Consider the following 21,741-nt stretch of genomic DNA (forward strand, 5'->3'; position numbering starts at 1 on the left):
CCCTCACTGAAGCCTGCAGGGAGGTGAATTCCTGGTACAAAGGCCTCACATTAGCGTGGGTGCCCCTTAAGCAGTCTGGCAGATGCGTGCCTTCCAGGCACCAGCAGCATCTCCTGCCTCTCCACTTGTTTCCTTACCCAGGGATCCGTGGGCAAGGGAAAGCATCACTGGTTTCACAGTGGCAGTGACCAGGGAGGTCATTCATATGTAGCCACAGTGGGCTGCTTCCCCTTTCCCAGTTCTGAGCTATTATTTCAGCCTCTGTTTTAAAGAAGGACCCGACTTCCCATATATACAGCTTGATCAATAAATAAGGGCCTAGAGGTGGGCAAATCAGGACTCTGACTTCTGCGTGGGGTAACAGTGTTGGGAGGGAGATGCTCACAGCAACTCCACTCCACGGTGGAACTTTTGAGTCCAGCCTCGTTTCCAGGGGATGCCAGGCCAGCATTAGCAGAAGGAGATGGCCAGCCAGCCCTGAAGGCCTGCGAAGACACTGGTTCACCTAACAGCTTCCTCGTGTGTCTCTGAGTCTTGGGCTCATGTTCTTTGACCTCCTGGAATACTGGTCTCAGTATTTCAGAGCAGGTAGCCCTGGTACAAAGCCAGAAGCATGCAAAGTCAAAGCCAAAAGCAAGGGATTTGCCTAGGAGGTGCCACTTACCTCCTAGTTCCTGACTGGTCCATTGGTGACAGTCATGGGGCATATGAGCAAGAAGGATAAACACTATCCCCAAGGAGCACCAACACATGGGGGTCACCATCCTCAGAGAAGACGCGGGCACCCAGAGATCTGTCCCAAGGGGCTAGAGCTGAGGGCTAGAGTGAACTCAAGCTGCACAGCTCCAAAGTACAGTTTGGCAGGAGGCAAGACAGTCCCTGCCTGCTCATGGCCCCACTTCGCCTCTGTCAGTGTTAGCCAAGAGCAGTCAAGATGGCGCTGGCACCCAGCAGGCTGTGAATGCTAAGTGTGAAAGCACAGAGTCCTCAGAGAAAGGACTATCAGACTCCAGCTGTCCCTAACCGGCTCATACCACCCAGCCGCAGCCACCCCCACTACCGCTGCTGATGATTGACGGGTGGGTCTGCAGATCTCTGCACATCTTGCTCTCTCCCCTCCTTTCCCCTCTCTGCTGAAATGTCACCGGCTCAGGCAGGCCTTTCCTGAGTTGAGTCCCCTTTTGAAAATGGCAGCCCCACCCCAGTCTCACCCAGTGTTGCCATAACTTTCACCACAAAGCTGGCTGCTTTTTGCTGCTTTCGCATAATGCTGCTCCTCAGGGAATGGGACTCTTTAACCCCCCCATCCCCCCCACCCCCCCACCCCCCGCGCCTGGTTTATTCTTAGCTGGATCCCCAGTGATTCTCAACTGTAGGCTGCCTTGCTCCCCCGGGACTATCAGGCAATGTCTGAAGACAGCCAGGTATATAGCTGGGTGGATGTTCCTGGTATCTAGTTGATGGACGCTGGGGACATCCTGCAATACACAGGTTAGCCTACTTGCCAACAAACACAAAGGATACCCATCTCCCAAGGCCAAGGACACCACGATACCCTTGTCACTTAGCTCAGCGGTTGGCACAAGCACCCTTGGTGCTCAGTAAGAGGTGCTCATATGGAAGAACAAAGACACACACAGCCACCATGCCATTGTCATTCCATATAACAATAGCTGTCCCTTGGGCTGGGGCAGGAGCTCTGCTCAGTTGGTAATGTGCTTGCCTACCACCCATGAGGTCCTGGAAAGCTAAAGGCCTGCCTGAGATACACGAGACCTGGGGCCTTATTAGAAAACAAAAACAAAACAAACAAATTGGAAATGCAAGGCCATTAAGATATATCAGTGGCTCATTGTGTCTCCTTTCTGGTTGCCTCCCTGCCTTCTGGAGCACCTAGGATGGGCTGCAAACACTCATCTTTGAACTAGTCAGTGGTAGCAAGATACGGTGTTCACAGATTCAAGTGATGCTCACCCCGCCTCTGCACACCCCCCCCCCCCCCGTGAGGCTGGCCCATGTGCTCTCAGCAGGGACCTTCCCAGTTCTTCAGCATGCCCCACATTGTTACACTCAGGACCCCACACACCATTCAGGCTGTCTCCAGTGGGATCCTTCCTTCTGGGCCTCCATCAGCCCTGGAGCCATGTTGGATGTGAGCGAACTACTCTATTTCTGCTTCTCTCCAGAGAGGTGACACAATAGGCAGTGTGTGTGTGTGTGTGTGTGTGTGTGTGTGTGTGTGTGTGTGTGAAGGCACAAGTGTTGAAGGCTCCCCTGGTGTCCTTATTCTGCTGCCCTAACTAACTAAACAGCCAGAGCCGCAGCCTAGGCTACAGGTTCCAAGAATGCTGCGTAGCTGCCTCTGCAGCTGGGGCTGTGTGGCATGCCCGAAGGGCCGGCTGGCTTTGCTTTGGGGCTTCCTTGCCTCCTACAGGGTGCTCCAGCCCACCCCAGGCAGGCAGCACTATATGTACCAGGGTTCCTCAGCAGGCACCCACCTCCTGTTCCCACCGAGAGTCCCAACTGAGGTTCAGCCCTTCCCTGCCCACGGCTTGCCACCTCTGCCCAGCCCTTCTTCCTCCCAGGCTACTGGGTCTGCTCCTAGGGAGCCTAGTGTTGGCAAAGCCCCGTCTTTTCTCTCCTGCACCCCCATCTTGTTCCCTGTCTGCCCTTCTGTCCTCACCCTCTTTTCTTTAAGGTCCTGAAAGATTTAAACAAGCCTTGCTGCGAAGGGTTAGTAGCCGACATGAGATACAAGGCCGTGGACTAAAGGGGTGAGCCCCTCACGGGCTCCGCAAGACGGCGGAGAACTGGATACTTGGTGAGGAAGGACTTTACTGGTGACTCTAAATCACAAGCAGTTGTTCCCAGTTCTGCCAACATGTAAGACTGACACTAAACTCAGGATGGGGCGACAGGCACATGGCGAAGGAGCAGCTGGCAATTACCCAGGAGTCTGCAATGAATGGTCCGGAAGCCTGGGGAGGCAGTGATAGTTCCCCCTAGAGGCAGGGTTCCATAGTTACAGCTCCTTTATTCGCACTCTCTGGGCATCTAAACTCAATCGGAGCTCTCAAGCTGTAACATCCACACCACACTCTCCCTCTCCCAGGACTAATGGGGCCTCCTCACTGTGTGGTCACCATCCTCAAGTTCAGTGTGAGAGAGCTGAGGCAGCCCCGGCCATTTCTGTGAGTGGATAGTGTCCCTGGTTCTCACAGTTGACAGTCTGGCTGTACATGAGGAGGAAACGGAGCCTCCAAGAGGTTCTGTGACTTCCCTAATGCCACACTGTCAGGGGTGAGCAACTGGGCTTCGAATCCACGTTTTCTATCACAAACCAAGGCCAGGCTCTTCCAGGTGTGTGTGAACAGCTCGGCTACCCAGTCTCTATGTCCTCTCCGGGGTTATGAAACCCTAATGCCTCCAGCTTGGGAACTGTTGGGGTTCTAGCCTTCTGTGCGGCAGGAAGAAGGTGGATACCTGGGGTGGGAATACGGAAAACCCAAACACAAAGCCGATCGTGTCTAAGCACCCTGGGATACTCCCTCAGCAACCTCAGGGTTTCTCAGCCAGGCACTCGTAGTTTTTAATCCCCTTTGCCCCTAGGATTTTATTTCACTTTAAAACTGTTAGCATGTTGCAGCTTCATCAATTGCGAAGACAGAATTCCAGTAAAGAGACCAAGTCATTAAAAAGGGCGCTTTGGAGTGGCTGGGAGGTGGGGGGGATAAGAGGTTCTCCTGTGCGTTGGTATCTCACTCAAAGCATAAAGGGGATCCCCATGTCTTACGCTCTTCCACTACAGGTCTTTATCAGCTCTGGGGCTTTTGGCAAAGCCCTTCCAGCTCCAATCCTCCCCAGGCATCCTTCCGACACCTAAAGCAAGCAGGATGAGTGCAATATAGGCAGACCAGATGTCCTGAAATGGGCAGGTAACGTGCAGATGGGTTAGATCTCTGGGAAGTGAGTCCAATCGCAGACCGACAGCCTGGGGAGTCTGGCCCTCAGGGACCTGCAGCCCAGCTCAACAGGTGGCAGTGGGTTTTCTTTCCCCCCCTTCCGCACCCCCTTCTCCGCAGCCACATCATTTCTTCCAGTTCAACTCAAGTCTGTGGTGGGAAAATGTGGCTTTGGAGCAAGAGAATTGCTTGTAAGCGACTACAAAGGGGGGGGGGCGCATCATGATCCCCAACCCCTGTACACACACACACACACACACACACACACACACACACACACACACACACACACAGAGTGCACGCCCCACCCTGCCCCTGGCTCCTCAGTAAGGAGGCCAGCCCAACGCAGTGGAGGTGGCATCACTAGAGATCTCTTCCCGGACACCCGACAAGGCGAGAGCCTATCCCTCCCGCTCAATCTGGCTCTTACCTCGCGGCCACGACCCAAGACTCGCGTGGAAGGTCTCTAGTGGGCTGCGCGCGGTGGAAGGTACTGCGCTGCCGGCCCTGCGCCTGTCCCGTCCGGTCCGCCTGAGCTGCTCTGCGCCAGCGACGGTGGCAGTGGCCGCTGCTGAGCCTGGAACTCGAAGAGGGCGGGGCTTGGGCGGGGCTTGGGCGGAGCCTGCCCGCCCTTTGCTGTCGGTAGTGGATGGGTTTTGGGGCTGAAGGATGCAGTCTTCCGCCGAGGGGAGAACCCTTGGGATGGGGAAGCACTCTCGCAGAGGTTTTAGGTGAAGAGCTTGCGGGGTGCTGCCGAGAAACCGGAAGCTTTCCCGATCAAGAATACCTGCCTTGAGTCAGACCCACCTTCCGTGTCCGCTTCTGCGACTGATGTTGAAGAGAACACTCCAGCACTAGTTAATTGTTTATTGAGTCCTAAGGGCCAGGCACTAGACAAGGTGCTTTTCAGATCCTCAGCCACTTGACTCTCACAAAAGTCCCATTTCACGGATGATAACGCCAAGGCTTGGACCCAAGGTGTGTGCCTGAAGGCAAGCCACATAATTAGGTTTGCAGCTCTTAGCTTCCTGGCTCTGATATTAAGCACTTTCTCCCTCTCTAAATTGTTAAGTGAAATACAGGGCCTCCATGGTTACGCCTAGCACCAGCAAACTTAATTTCATAGGGTTATGTGGCCCTGGACAATTTGCAACTGGAGCCACGGTCTGGCAGGGGATTTCTCAGCCAGTTTGACTGGGAAAATGCAAGAGTTTGCTTTCTGGGTTGGAACATCTGCCATCTCCATTTCTCTGATATGGTAGCTGGTACCTTTGTCCTCACGTTTGTGAACCTTGCACATAGTGGCATTTGCTGCAAGCTGGAAGGGTGCCCTGCAGACACAGAGGCTTGGCTAGGCAGGCCACAGGGAGCTTCCAGCAGCAGCTCTGTCAAGTTCCTACAGATGACGAAGTGGGTCAAGATGGGGGAGGTTCGTGTGTGTGTGTGTGTGTGTGTGTTTGTGTGTGGTGTGAGAGTGAGAGAGAGTGTGTGTGGTGTGTGTGAGAGAGTGTTGTGGTGTGTGAGAGTGTGTGTGTATGTGTGTGTTTTGATGTGAGTGTATGTGTGTGTGGTGTGAGAGAGTGTGTGAATGCTGTGTGTGAGAGTATATGTGTGGTGTGTATGTGAGAGAGAGTGTGTGTGTATGTGTGTGAGAGTGTATGTGTATGGTGTGAGAGTGTGTGTGTGTGTGTGTATGCACACATGTGTGTGTTGGGGCCTCTTACCGGGACACTAATTAGGCTTGGCTGGCTGGCCAGCAAGTCCCAGGGATTCTAGTGTTGCTGCCTCCCCCTCCCCCCCCAGATTGCAAGTCTATACCACCATTCTACCAACCAAGCTGTCCCCTCCACCCAAGCACTGGACACATTCTCCCCAGACTATAAGGCACTGCCTGTATGAAGCCCTGTATGACTAAGGTCACTGGATTCAGATACCGTGGGTGGACACTGCCACATGTAAACCACACCACATACTATTGCTGCCCCCTGTGGTCTAAGGATTTATTTCTCCTCCTTCTCTGGGCCCAGGGCTCATCAGTATGACAATAAGTTGATTGACAGTCTCCTTGATTATACTGTGAGCTTAAGCAGAAGGCTTGCACATACGAGGTTCGAGGGAGGTGTTGAATGAATGACTAAAAGTTGAATAAATTTTCCAGAGACTAAAACTTCCAAAGAGATAACAACTAAACTACAGGTGTGGTAGACCTGTGCCATGAAAAGATAAAGAAGGTCTGAGTTCAAAGCCAGCCTGGTCTACAGATTGAGTGTCAGGACAACCAGAACTAACTACGTAGTGAGAACAGGATGACTTCAAACTAACAGAAATCTGCCTGCCTCTGCTTCCAAGCTGGGATTAAAGGCTGAAACTCTTTACAAAGGACATTTCCAGGGATGCTCATGGCCTCCTCCACAGTCCTGCTGCCCAAGGCAGTGCCCCCTCCACCCAAGACTTAGGTGGCTGACAGAGAAAGGATGTGGGTTGGTTGGTATCGGGTCTTCAACCTGCCTCTTCCATCTAACTAGTTGTGTGACCTCAAGACTTAATTACTTAACCTCTCTGAGAGCTTTACTTCTGTGTAATCAGAGTATGGCTTAGGCAGTTGCACAACCTTTCTTAGGAAGGCTGTTTAGTGTGTTTACTGATAAGCTTTCCCACCTCATAATTCTTAATAATTTTGCCAAAGAGGCTCGGGCATTTTTTTTTTTTTTTTTTTTTTTTTTTGGCACAGGCTCCCTTGGTGCAGCCAGAGCTGGTGAGAATCTTGAACTCTCTGGGACACTGGGATGCTTCTGAGACCTTGTGGGTGAAGAGGCGCGACACCTGACATGGTCCATATGAAAGTTACTTCAGTGGCAAGCGCTGAGAGGGAATTTGGAGCAGAGCGGGTGGCCAGTATGGACCAAGGTCTGAGTGAGAATTGGCAATTTCACCCGGGTGTGAAATGCAAATGGGCTGGGGTTGGATGGGTGTGGCTAGGACTGTGGCTGCAGACACAGACAGGGGCTGTGGAAAAGCCCTTCTGGTTCTTTAAGGTCTACCCTCAGGCTGGAGGACCACTGATCTGGGGCCCGAATGGGAAAGGGAGGCAGCTCTACACAGCGCCTCCATGCCTAGCTACAGTTCTGCAGGGCTGGCTGCAGATGAGGACAGGCCTTGAATGGGAGAAGAGGAAGCCTGCTCAGAGGCTGCCAATACATCGGGCTGGATGCTCCTGTCGACATAATGGGAAAATGCTGTAGGTGTGAAAGCCAGCAGCTGTGCTTCGGGACGTGGGGACTCCGGGCCTGATGAATAATGGAGCAGAGCTCCCTCCCTGGCTCTCTCTCTTTTTTCCCCCCAGTCCTTTCAATAATTCATGCATTCCCTGTTGGGCGAGGCGTTTCATGAAACACACGCTTTCTCTGAATCCACAGCTGGGTTGAGCTAGTCTGAGCTTCCACACGTTAAGTCTTAATTAGGAAAACCCTGCCACTCTCCACACGTGCATGTCGGCTCTACCCAGAGAGCTCCGAGTACATGTGGAAAAATATGCTCAGTTGTGTCTAGGGGGTGGTGTGTGTGTGTCTTCCTGACAGCCTCCTCCTGACCCTAGGGAGGGGGAGATGGTGACAGGTGTCACTTTCAGGTGTCAGCATTGTCAGCCAATTCTCTCTGCCTTTGGGATCATGGAGACAGGAGACATGATGTCTTCTGTCACCTGAGAGTTCCTGTATGTGATAACGAGTAGTAGAGCTTCCCGGATGACTTTTGATAGACACATGCTTTGGGCAAGAAAAGGCAAGCTGGTTGTTGCCTCCACAGAGTGTCCGCTGGTGTCTCTGCCTTGCCTTGTGAACTGATTGCTACATAGTGAGCAATGAGGAGCTGAGCTGGGAACCCAGACTTTAGGTCACGATGGTGGTCCCCACAGATGTGGACCCATCAGTGATGGGCAGGTGGTGGCATTCTTTTTGGTGTCAAGGACATAGGGGATCAGTATTTGTCTGTAGATGCAAGTCAGGCTTGTATATGTGTGACTGGAGGACACAAAGGTATGCATATGTCTGTGGAGATGAGGAGATTGAAATGGCCCAGGTGGGAACTGTAGGGCAGGCAGGAGGTGAGTACGATGTCTAGCTGTCCCCACGGAAGGCTGATTGATAACACTATTAATCCCTATCATTACTCAAGACAATCACACACTGTGTTCTGGGTTAGCTTAGTTGGTTCTGAAAGCAAGTCTATCAGCTCAGACATCATCACTGCCTGTGGGGAATTGGAGGCAAATTTCCCCAGGGACATCCAGATTCCAATGCCCAAAGGAAAATGGCAAGTTCTGGCTCTGGGCTCTGTTTACCTGGGCATCACCCACACTGAAGTGAGAGCAAAAGCCAGAATCTTCAGGCTGCTCTCAGAGACAAGACCCCAGGTTCCAAGAGTTGATCATTACAGGACAGCCAGAGGAGCTGTTCTGAGGCACACAGCACAGGCTGGGCAAGCAGGTGACAGGATGATTGGTCACAGAGCTCAAGGAATAGTAGTCTGCAAGAAGTACAGGGCCGCTGATGGGCCCAGTTGGAATAGTGCTTGCCTGGCATGCACAGTCCTGAATTTGATTTCAAGTACCTCTCAGATCAGGTATAGTGATGAATATCAATAATCCAACCACTTAGGGAGTGGAGGCAGGGATATCAGTTCAGGAGTTCGAGATCATCCTCTGGCACATAGTAAATTTGAGGCCATCCTAAACTACAGGAGACTCATGAAGGGGGGGGGGAGGAGGAGAAGGAAGAAGAGGAGTGGGGGAGGAAGGGGGAGGGGAAGGAAGAGGGGAAGAGGTGGGGACCTGGAAGGTAAGGCTGTGCTATGTTACTCTCTCTCTCTCTCTCTCTCTCTCTCTCTCTCTCTCTCTCTCTGCTGTATTGTCTTCTCTACAAATGGCTCCTGCACTTAATTTTGCTGGGCTGGGCTTGACCTGTGTTCTACAAAGTTCTCTCTTGCCCCCTGTTCTTTCAGACTCAGTTGCATCTTTTCTCCCTGCATTTTTCTATCAGCCAGTCTGAGTGGTTTTCCATGCTCCCTCCCAGCCACCCACCCCTCTCCTTCCCACAGCCCAGTAAGTATCTTGCTGAGGCTCCAGACCCAGCTAGAGAAGAAGTGGTTTCCTTCCTTGCATGGGCACATGCTCTCCCTTATTCTCCAGGCAGCATCCTGTGGAACCGGGGTGATGACTTTGCCGCCTGCATTCCCACCTGGTGACTGCCACAGCAGCTCTGGTTCCCAGCATGGCTGTTCTCCATGTTCTCAGTGCTGCGCTCTCTGCTCACTCAAAGGCCAGCTGTTCAGCTTCTGCTCTCCTGTGTGGTCCCCTTGGTAACTAGATGATTGCCTCTAAATCAGTTTCAGGGTCGGGGAGCCCATCTGCAAAGTGAAGATGTCTCTTGATTTTGATTACCAAGAAAGTACGAGGGATAGTTTGGAATACAAGCCCTGGGAGGAGTAGAATACTCTGGAGGGCAGAGAAGGGGGTGAGGGGAGTGGGGGAGGGAGGGCATCCAGGAGGAAGAAACTTCAGCCGGAGGCTGGGAACCCAGAGATCATTTTCAGCACCTGGACAGCTCCTCTCTAGGCTAAGCAGCCAGGCAGTCCTGGAGATCTCTGCAGGGAATCATAAACACCACACACACTGGTGGTTCTCAATCTTTCCGATGCTGCGACCCTTTAATACAGTTGCTGAGGTTGTGGTGACCCCCCAGCCATAAAATTATTATCATTGCTACTTCATAATTGTAATTTTGCCACTGTTATGAATCATAATGTAAACATCTGATATTCGACTGCCGAGTGAACCACACAGGTGGAGAACTACTGTTCCAGACTATTCCTTGTAATCACCTGAACCCTATAAAGCTTCTCTGGTGACTCAAGCCTTGGGTCTCATGGAGATACCAATCTCATCTGATAAAATAAAGACACTGTCGGGCGGTGGTGGCACTCAGGAGGCAGAGGCAGGCGGATCTCTGAATTCGAGGTCAGCCTCGTCTACAGAACTAGTTCTAGGACAGCCAAGGCTGTTTGTTATACAGTGAAATCCTGTCTTGACTGCCCTCTCCCCGAATAAGATAAAGACACTGATCTGTGTCGGCTTAGTCAGCAGGTGCTTGGCGTGGAAGCACAAGGGTTCGGATCTCCTGTACCCACTGAAGTGCTGTGTGGTGGGGGTGACTGTCATCCAGCACTGGGAAGACAGGGGCACCCCTGGGTCTTTATGCCAGCTAGTCAAGCTAAGACTAGCACCTCCAGGTTCAGTGAAAGGCACTGTTATCTAAAGGGGGGACATAAATAGAAGACACCTGATAACAACCTCTGTTCTCCCCCCCACCCCCACATAGATACATACACTGACTGCATACACAAGAACATGTATACACTTATACACTCCCCTACCACCAACCCCCACCTCCTGCCCCTGGCACAAAGATAAAGTCTTCATAGCTAGGCATTGTGGCACATGCCTTTAGTCCCAGCACTTGGGAGGCAAAGATAGGAGGATTTCTGAGAGCTAAAGGCCAGCCTGGTCTACAGAGCAAGTTCCAGGACAGCCAAGGCTGCACAGAAAAACTCTGTCCCAAAAAACAAGAGGGAAGAAAACAAAAAGACATCAGCGTGGACCCACATTGTGGTGGAAAATTATTTTAAGGTGTGCTACATTTGTTTATGCTGTAGGGCATTTGTTTTAATGATACAAAGATGTGCTGCATTTGTTTAACTCTGTGAAGCTGTGTTACTTTGCCTGTCTAAAACACCTGATGGTCTCATAAAGAGCTGAACAGCCAATAGCAAGGCAGGAGAAAGGATAGGCGGGGTTGGCAGGCAGAGAAAATAAATAGGAGGCGCGCTCTGGGAAGAGAAGAAATGAGAAAAGGAGGAGGAAGGATCGAGAACAAGAAGAGGCAGCCATCAGGTACCACCACCCAGCTACACAGTAAACCATGGAGTTAGGAGTGAAAATAAGATTTACAGAAGAGAAAGATTAAAAAGCCCAGAGAAAAAAGGTAGATGGGTTAATTTAAGAAAAGCTGGCTAGAAATAATCCAAGCTAAGGCCGGGCATTTATAATTAAGAATAAGCCTCCTTGTGATTTATTTGGGACTAGGTGGCAGGTCCCCCCCAAAAGATTAAAGAGCCCAAAGAGTAAAAAAAAAAAAAAAGGCAGCATTTTGGCATTCCAACAGGAGTCTAGAGTAAAAGAAAGTCCAACACCACACCTACAACCATGAGGGGTTAAAGAGGCTTGGTGACAGAGGCCTTACAGAACAGGGCTTAAAGCTTAGAGAACATCCCCCAAGAAGGGTGACTTCAAGGTCGAAAGCTCTGGAAGCTTGTCAAGGGCCCCAGGCTCTATGGGTGAGAAGGCAGCTCGGCTCAGCTCATGTGATACAGGTTCAGACATGTGTTCTGCACACAGCAGACTTCTTCAACCTGGAAGATGGCATGGGAGTGCAGAGAAAAGGAGGGTGGGGCTGGAGAAGGAGAGCATCTCTGTTCATCTCAGAGCAAAGAAAGCCGGGCTGGGCTCATGTCACTTCCCAATGACCCGGCTTTCAGAATGACAGGAAATAGGACCTTACATAGCCATTTCCTAGCTTTGAAGTTAATGAAAAGAGCTTGGATGTAAATGAGTGAAGGAGTTTGCTAGGAGATGAGCAGAGGAGTTCGACAAATCCCTTCTGGCTACAGCAGCCTTCCACCCTTAGGTCTAAGGGACTGGCCTGCTGCCTTCTTTGCAGGCTGGGTAATGCCCCCCCCCCATTTCACATATGGTACTTGAGCACGATATGGAGATTGATATCCTTACATACCCCAAGGACACTGTCCCAGGTTGGTTTCTATTGCTGTGATAGGTATCATGGTCAAAACCAATCTGGGGAGGAAAGGGTTGACTTGTTTATGGTCGCTCACTGAGGAACTCATGGCATTGAGGGACCTCCCTGGGAGGAATGTTCTTGACTGGCTTTCCCTTTATGGTTTTGCTCAGCTTGCTTTCTTACTACAACCCAAGGCCACCTGCTCAGAGGTGAGCCAAACACTCCAGAAAATGGAGTGTTCTTTCACCCAGAACATGTCCCACGGACATCCACAGGCCAATCTGATGGCAGCAGGTCCTCATATGAAACCAGGTGATTCTGGTTTGTGTCAAACTGACAAACAGCACTGACACCAAGGGACAGCTTCCGACCTGTAGCATAATGTTTTGCCTCTCATATGCTGCCTTGGATATTTAGTTACATAGTCTCCTGCCTGTGCCCCGGTCTGGACAGTTAATTACATGGTGACCCTATCGTTCTCTCTAGTGGGGAGAGAAATCTTCCTGGCCAGAGCTCACCCTCTGGTTCAGCTCAGCTGTGCTGCACAGGGAGTCTGGAGACAACCCTGTGTGGTGGCTGAGGGAGTGGGCAATAATTTCCTAGGCACAGGAATGACATAGAACATCCAGGATGAAATAATCCATCTAGCTCATGAAAATCTTTACATCACATTTTTTTTTCAGTCTAATAGCATTTCCAGTGTCTCCTCTCTGGGCTTAAACTGCTTTGCCTCCTTTAGCGTTTGGGGTTCTGTTTTGTTTAGCTATAAATTGCTCTTGCCATAGATAGCTATAGTCTTCTGGGCCATGTCCCCTGGGTAGAGGTGTCTGGAGAAACCACACAGAGACTAGAGAGGAGATTTGGTGGATAAAGCACTTTGTGCCCAAGAGTGAGGACCAGGGTTCAGATCCTGGCAGCCACATAAAAGCTGGGTAGGTGTATCAGATGCCTGCAACCCTAGTGTTCCAGAGATGGGGGACAGGAATTCCCTGGGACAGACTGGTTAGCTAAAGGAACCAAATCAGTGTGTTCTAGTGAGATACCTAGCCTCTACAAATAGAGGGGTGATTGGTGACATCATCTAGGGCCAATGTTTGGCCTCCATATGCATTAGCAATGATGTGTTCCTGCAAACAGATGTGCTCTCACACTTGGGCACATCACACACGTACACATTTTTAAAAACAAGGCAACTGCACACAAAACCATTTTCTCATACTGAAGAAGCCTTCAGGAGCTTTTCTGTGTTAACTTGCTATCTCTGAACCTGGCCCCACTCTAAATGTTCATGGACCAAGAGCAGGCCATAGATGCCTTCACTGGGACCTCATGTTACAGACTCTCTCCTAATTCCCCTCCCCCCCTTAGGCAAAGCAAATGGATGGACTCACTCCTGGGGTCCTCGAGGACTTGAGGAACATATGGTTACCCCATGTCAACCTTGACTTGCTCAGGGTTCTATGAGAAAGGATGTACAGAAGCCATGGATGCTGAGTTTGTTTTCAATGAGCTGGGCATAGTGTGTAGTCACCCTGTGTGTCCCTGCCCTTCTTAGCTGGGACTTCCCTGTGTTCGCATCAGTGGTAGGGCATGCTGAGCTGGTCATGTTCCCCTCAGCCACAGGTGAATGGATCAGAACTGGGAACCTGGCATGGACAATGTTCATGGTCCTATTGGTGCCGGGTAATGTGGCTCCATCCAAAATCTCACTGGGACACCTTCATGTCTCTCAGGGTTGGTCTATAGATGAAGAAGCCAAAAGAATGCCCAGAGGCTGAGGAGGGGTGAAGGGAAGGCATAGTTGACTAAAGTTTTGAAAGAGCTAGAAGCCAAGGAAGATAAAATATGCATAGGCTTAGATCTCTCTCGTGTGCTCTTCCTCTCTCTTCCTCTCTCTCTCTCTCTCTCTCTCTCTCTCTCTCTCTCTCTCTCTCTCTCTCTCTCTCTCTCTCTCTCTGTGTGTGTTTGCATGCATGAACATAAGTGCACATGTTCACTTACAGGTTCCCCTATTGCTTACCACCTTATTTTTGAGATAGGGCTTCTTACTGAACCTGGGCTCACATATTCTGCTAGACTGGCTGGCCAGAAAGCACCAGGGATCTGCCTGTCTTCTCTCCCTGGAGCTGAGACTACAGGCATGTGCCATCACATTCAGCTGTCCCATGTGTGCTGGGGACCTGAATTCAGGCCCTCACGCTTCTGCATCAAACACGCCACTAACTGAGCCATCTCTCTGGGCCTATGTGCTTTCATTTCTTTTCTGTTTTTCTTTCTTTTAAAGCATAGAAATCTTTTTTTTTCCCCCTCAAGATTTATTATGTCTACTGTGTTCTGCCTGCATGTATGCCTACATTCCAGAAGAGGGCACCAGACCTTATCTAGATGGTTGTGAGCCACCATATGGTTGCTGGGAATTGAACTCTGGACCTCTGGAAGAACACCAGTGCACATAACCACTGAGCCATCTCTCCAGCTCATGCTTTCATTTCTGTGACACTAAAAATGACAAATGGTAGGAAGGCAGCGCACAATGGTGGTTGCCAGGGGCTCTGGTGAGCCAGGAATCTGGCTGGAAAGGGTTCCTACCCCTGTGGTGGACTTTACAGCAGATCTCCCACACTGTGTGTATACACTGGCGAACTCCGGCAGAGGTCTTTAGTGGGGCAGCCATTCCCTAGCTCTGTTCATGCACTTGCCCATGGAGATAAAAGAAACGAAGGGGAAATGACTGAAGAACATATAGGAAGAGTCCACATTGAGTCTCAGACGATTTCAAAATGACAAGTTTTAAAAAGAGCATGGCGAGGGGTAGGCTGAGACGGCTCAGCAATTGCTTGCCATGCAAACATGAGGGCTTAGGTTGATCTCCAATTCCTAAGTGAAAAATCCAGTCATGGTGGTGTACACTTACATCCCAACACTGGGGAGGTAGAGACGGGCAGATGGCCAGTGCTGGGTGGCTGGCCAACCTAGCCTAATTGATAAGCCTCGGGTGTCAGTGAGAGACCCTGTCTCAAAAAAACAAAACAACAACAAAAACAAAAAACCAAACCAAACCAAACAAAACAAAACAAAACAAAAAAACAAGGTGGGACATCTGAGGTTGTCCTCTGGCTTCCACATGCTTGCACATGTTTGTGCAGCTGCATACATGAACCATGTCCATACCAACATATGCACAAAATGAATAAATGAATGAGCAAATGAATGAGTGAACACACAAGAGAACTGGTAAGCTTAAGTGACTGACTGCAAAGTCCAGCTGTGTCTCCAGCTCTGCAGCTGGTTGACCTCAGTCTTCACAGCCTGGGAGAATGAAGTCTCACCACCTAAGACTTTGCGTGCTCCCCACTTAAACAAAAAAAAAATCTAAAGTAGAATCGCTGTGCGTAAGCACATTTTTAAAAGACTGTTGTTACAGAGTGCCCGATTGCCCTCCAAAGTTTGCACCAATTTCTGTTCCCACCCACAGGGTAGGCGAGGGTTGGCTTCCCCAACTCCTGCCAAAATTGGGTTTTAATCTTTAAAGCAGGCTTTTAACTTTTGCCAAGTTGACAGATAAAACACGGCAATCTCATTGTTCTTTTTCCTCCAGGAATTCTAAACTCTTTTCTTGGACCGAGGTGGACCATGTCATTGGCTACTTTTCCAGACACTGGCCTGAACATCCCTGTCGGTCACCTTCATGAAATTTCATTTTTTATATTCTGCCCAGGAATTGATACAGATCACTAAAGGCAGACCGGGGAGATAGGTCATGGAATTGATTGTCTTAAAAAAAAAAAAAAAACAACAACAACAACAAAAAAACTATCCAGTCTGTCAGCCATTTTTTCATTGGTACAGGCCTGTCATCTCAGGATCAGGGAGGCGGAGGCAGGAGGATCAGGAGTTGGAGGCCAGTCTCAGCTATAGAGTTTGAGGACAGCTTGTTTTACATGAGACCTTGTCTCAAAAAGAAACAAAACAAAAACCAGTCAAATGCCACTAAAGGCAAGATGTTGATGTTGACAGTGTCTCTTTGATGCAATAAAACCCTTCTTTTGCGATTCAGTGCTGGAAGAGGCTCTCTCTCCCAGGGCACAAGGTTCCAGGAATGGGAACCACGTGACTAGCTGTCATAGCTCCCACTTCATTTGGGTTCTAGGAAATGCACAGATAACTTTAAGCACAGTGACAGGGATTTTATTGATTCTTGTGGAAAATATATGCTTTTATTCTCTTTGGGCCTGATGGTCTATTTCTATTTAATTATTTGCTTGAAGTGTTTTACTTCAAGCTGCTTCAAACCCTGTAGAAAGAGGCAAACACCCTTTTGGCTAAGAGCTGTGTCAACCATGACACCCCTTGTATGTAGCCCGGTCCTGGTGCATTGTACAAGGTACACATAAATGTTTGTTGAATGAAGAAATGAACGAATTGATTCTTGATGACTAGGTGGCAATCCATGGTGAGACAGTATGGCATTAAAAAAATAAAACCCCACTAGTTTCTAGTGGATCCTGGGGCAAGAAAATATCACCATAGAAAACAAGGTGTTAAGCCAGGCACAGTGGTAATCCCAGCATTCACGAGGATTGGGAGTTCAAGACCAGACTCAGCTATAAGTTAGAGAACAGTCTGGGTTACATGAGACCTTGTCTCAAACCAACAAACCACTATAAATCATAAACAAATGTTAATAGTTTATTTTAAATCCAATTATGTTTGTGGGATCCAACTGAAGAAATGACATAAACACATTGAAAGAATTTGGATCAAAGTTGTCCACCATTGAATTGTTCAAAATAATAAAAAAATGGAAACCTCTGAAAATGTAATTGTCACAGACTTAACAACAAATGTTGTCAGTTGTACAAAGGAAAGCAATAGTCACTGAAGATATTTAGTGGAGATTCAGATGTGGTGACATGTGCTTGTAATTCCAGGACTTGGCAGCCTGAGGCAGGAGGAGTTTGGAATTCAGAGCCAATGTTTTAGTTACCTGTCTGATGCCATGATAAAGCGCCACGACCAAGGTAAGGAAGAGAAAAATTATTTTGATTATTGTTCAGAGGAATGGGATGAGTGTACATGGTGGTCATGATGGAGTGGAGGCTTGGCGGCTGGGGCAGGCCAGTAAGTGATTACACCTTTAGCCAAAAGCACTAAGCAGAGTGAGAACTGGAAGTGGGCTGAGGCTAAAAATTTCTCAAAGCACCTCCCTCCAGTGACGTATGTCCTTCAGCTCTCCAAGAGCATCACTCATTGGACCCAAATGATTGAGCTTATTGGAGACATTTGTCATTCAAACCAACACAGTCATCCTGGGCTCCAAAGGGACTTCTGGCCAGCCTGGGCTATGCAGCAAAACTTTGTTTCAACAAAGAAATCATTATAAAAAGTTCTTAATGACTTGAGTTATGCAACAGTATACAGTCATGGAAATACATATACATGGAAAAGCAGGATAGGCACATGGTTGCCCACTGTGTACCCAACACTGTAAGACAATATGCAAGAAAAGAGACAAATGCAGGTGTCATCCATGTTCTCTTCAGGTTCTGTGACGATGAGTGAAATTGATTATTTTTGTCTTGATTTTTCTGTATTTCTCAAGATTTCAAAACAAAGTTTATTAGATTTTTATTTTGTGCATATGAGCGTGTTTACCTGCATGCATGCCTGTGTGCAGAGCCCACAGAGGCCAGAAGAGGCCATCAGAGTCCCTGGAACTGGAGCTACAGATGGTTACAGAGAACCACATGGGTGCTGGTACTCTTAACCACAGAGCCATCTCTCCAGTCTCTGTAGTGTAGCTGCAGGGCATTCTTAATTAAAAGGGAAAAGACAGAAGCCAACAGGCAGATTCCCTGAGTCTGAGGACAAGAATGCCATCACTGCCATTTCATAGTGAGTTGGGGACAGTCCTCTCTGCCAGGCTGTTCCAAACTCCCACCCCATCAAAAATGGAGAACAGCAAATATTTAAGTTGGCAAGTGGCAGGATAATTAGTTACACAACAACACACAGCTAAAATTCATGATAAGCAGTAACATGGTATGCTAGACTGTAGGGTGTATACGTTCTGTGTACACAGAGTGAATCTTGAAATGGCTCATCAGCTAGAAAGCAGAATTCATTGTTCTTTAGGTTCTGAATACATTTTAAATCCTATATAACCAACATGAATATATCAAGTGCTCATAACCATTGAGCCATCTCCCTAGTCCCCATTTCCCCAAACTTTTGGTGCTCACTATACACAAGCTCTCAACTGTTGATGGGAGGATATCCCCATAGATCCATCCAAGATTGAAAACAAGTTTAGAAAATGCACTGAGTCCAGCTAAGAAAAACCAGGAATATTGTAAAAGTCAAGACAGGCTATGCCTAGTTAGCTTCTGGTGGTGCTTTTCCTTCAAGAAGCCTAAATTAGAAATTGTAGTAGACTTTTTGCCCCCCCCCCCCGTTATGAGTTTCTGGATGTGTAAGATGTTTAATGTAGGGGCTGTGGATGGCTTAGTTAGTACAGTGTTTGTCAGGCAAGCATGAGGACCTGAGTTTATATTCCCAGACTCCACATAAACAGGCTGGGCATAGGGGCACATGTATCAGTAGCCCTGGTACTAGGGAGGTGGAGACAGGATCCCTGGGGCTCCCTGCCAGCTACTCAAACTGATTTGACAGGCTTCAGTGAGAGACAGTGAGAGATGCTGTCTCAAAACAAACAAGCAAATATGGCAAGCAGCAATAGAGGAAGATGCCTGGTGTTGAACTCTGCCTCCCTATGCATGCCCTTACACTCATGCATGTACCCACACATACACCAAATGTGCAACACAGTCTCTCTCTCTCTCTGTCTCTCTCTGTCTCTCTCTGTCTCTCTCTGTCTCTCTGTCTCTCTCTCTCTCTCTCTCTCTCTCTCTCTCTCTCTCTCTCTCTCTCTCTCTCTCTGTGAGCCTTACTGGCATTTATTATGGGACTTCCCTGCTAGCACCAAAAGGCGTGATGACAAAATGTGATGGGCAGGTTATCTGGTTATTAAGTATGACAGTACTGTCTTCAAGGCGATGGTGTTTCATTTTCCTTCTTTATATTAGTTCCAGAGATCAACGTGTTATTTTTGTTGAATCCTAAAATAGTAAAAGCTTTTCTAGAGGGTTCTGTCCCAGCCAAGCCTCACTGTTCCTTCCTGGGCTGCTCATCTCCATAGACACTGGGTCTCTTGTTCTGCTGAAGTCCCCTGTCCGTATGCTGGGCTCCCCTGTGATAGCCTCCGACTCCTAGGAGAGGAGCCTCAATTCAAGTTTTCAATGGGAGGCTGAGCCCAGGCCAGCCAGCCAGCCATTCCTGCATTTTCTCTCTGGGTCTCTCTCTGGGCAAGAGGCAGGCAAGTGTGGGCGGCTGTGAAGTACCTGCTGGGGTTCTAAGAAGAGCGGTGCTATTTTTCTCTCTGTTCCCTGGCATAGTGTTAAAGAAGCTGGGAGCGGGGGGGGGGGTGGTGGTGGTGATAAAAAACAGGAGGAAGCTGGGGATAAGCTTCCAGGGATGGCTGCAGAGGGGCATTTAGTCTCATGATCTTTCCCCCTTGGTGCAAGCTTGAAAGGAAGTGATAGAATGAAGGAAAGCCCTCAGGAGGTCCTGCATCGTGTCTTAATTGCAGCATCTTTTTTCTCTGAGTAGGCTGAGGTTGGGAAGAGCAGACATAGATGGTACCCAGATTGTACCCAGCTTATTAATGCCTCTTAGTACCCGAGCCTTGATTTTTCCCATCATTACAGTTGTGGCCTCTACCATATGGAGGTATCATAAGACTTCTTCACAGGGGCCACAAGGAGCTAAGGAGGTCATTATGTTTAGATTCTATAACAGATGCCCTTTCTCTCCCACTGGTTGTTAGTCTTTGCACTTCTCCAGGAAGCACCTGGCACCGCTCACGTCTCTGAACTTATAGTGGACTCGGGGTATCCGTTGTTCGCTCCCCTGAGTATTGGTATTCAACACCTCTGAACGTATTAGATGAACAAGGTCACTAGGTTCTACCTGAGGTGACTGCCACTGTGGGCTCTAAATGCAAAGACTGTAGACACGACTCACACCTTTATGACAGATTGTCCCTGTGCATTCACTCATTAGACAAATATTCTTTTGGGTCTCTACTATGCACAAACACTACTTTAGTTGCTGGGGTCCAGCAGTGAATAGGACAAGTGTATTGGCCTCTCCCTTATTATATTCTGATAGGAAAGAGCCTTACACACATGCGCATAGTAAATCAATATTTGTGTGTGTTCACAGGTAAAGGCCAGAGAACAGCCTCGGGTGTGGTCCTTCAGGGGCTGTCTGCTTTACTTTTGTTGTTTTTGTTTGCTTGCTTGAGACAAGGTCTTTTACGGGCTTGAAGTGTGTGTATTCAGCTAGGCTGGGTGTCCAAAGATCCCGTCTCTGCCTCCCCAGGGATTGTGAGAACACGCTGTGTGCCTGGCTTTTAAACCATGGGTTTGGGGGATCAAGTGCAGGTCCTTCACGCCCATGGAACACACATTTTACTGAGTTGTTTCCCGAATCCTCATGTCAGTGTCTCTGAGCTTTCCCTTCCCAGCTGTTGGCCTGGGATCCCAAGAGTGGGTTAACCTGACAGGCTGTGGATGGTGGGTGATGGGAAACTGTGGGAGGCCTTTACACAGGTCCTGTGAGCTGCTATGCAGGGACAGCTGTGAGAGATCGAGGGAGAACTGGTGATGGAACCAAGTAGGAGGATTTGGGAGGTGTTTTAGGCTAGGCCCCTCAACATCAGGACCACTGAAATTTGGGGTGTGGCAATGCTTTGCAGAGGGGACTGTACCATGTATTGTGGGAAGTTTGGTGGCATCCCCACCTTCTACCCAGAAGGTTCAGCATTCCTCCTGGCTGTGTCAGCCAAACATCTCTAGATGCCCCAGCTGAGAATACCTGCTGACAGCTGGGGTGTCAGTGGGCAGAGGTGGGGATGGGAGAGGCGATCCTTTGACAGAGAACTAGTTTTTAAGCTTCAGTTCTGGTGACATGTGATACTCTGGAAGGGTATTGCTCATGACCCAGTATTCAGACCATCTCTTTCACCTCTGTAGGGCTGGGTGGACAAACTATATTCAATCTTGTTTGTGCCTCTGAAGCCACCGAGTAACCCTTGGTGGACTAACTCGGACCCTTATGGCCACTGGCTGTTCTGGGGGATGTTGTTTGAGGCAGGGGGACCCGGTGTGGATCCCCTGGCCCTTTCCATGGCAGCAGCAAGACCCTGCACTTCAGGAGGTCTGGTGTGAGTTCAGCATCATAAGGATAGGACATTGACCTAGTAGATGCATGTGTGAATGTAGAGCATTGAAAAGAATGGGCTTGGGCTGGGCATTGCAGGAGTGGGGATGGGAAGGAAGTGAGGTCCAGTGGAACAAAGCTGTGAGGGGAGAGGAAGATATCGGGAGTGAGTGAGCCAGACACGTTGTCAACATCAGTCCTTGTCGCCAGTCCTTGTCGCCAGTCCTCGGCTTTTAGAAACTGGGTTTTGGGGTTTGGGACAGAAACTGAGAACTTGGGTTTCTGAGGCATCTGCTCCTGGAATTTTTTGTCTTTAAGCCATGCCTGTATGTCTATCTTGTTTCCTTAGTGTTCAAACACCTCCAGAGCAAGGGGTGTGGCCTTGCAATGTTGGTACACTTTTTGCCTGGAATGCGCAAAGCACTCGTTCAATCCCCAGAGCTCCAACTGGATGTGGTGGGTGGTTTGCCTGTATCCTACTGTACCCTAGCAGGAAGGACAGAGAAGAGGCAGGAAGATCAGGAATCCAGGTCATCTTCCATAATACAGAGTTGAGGACAGCCTGGACTATGTGAGAATCTTGGAGAGGGAGAGGGAAGGAGGGAGAGAGAGATAGAGATAGAGAGGGACAGAGACAGAGAGAGACA

The sequence above is a fragment of the Phodopus roborovskii genome, unplaced genomic scaffold (genome assembly GCF_943737965.1).
Source record: "Phodopus roborovskii unplaced genomic scaffold, PHOROB, whole genome shotgun sequence".
NCBI classification, from domain to species: Eukaryota; Metazoa; Chordata; class Mammalia; order Rodentia; family Cricetidae; genus Phodopus; species Phodopus roborovskii.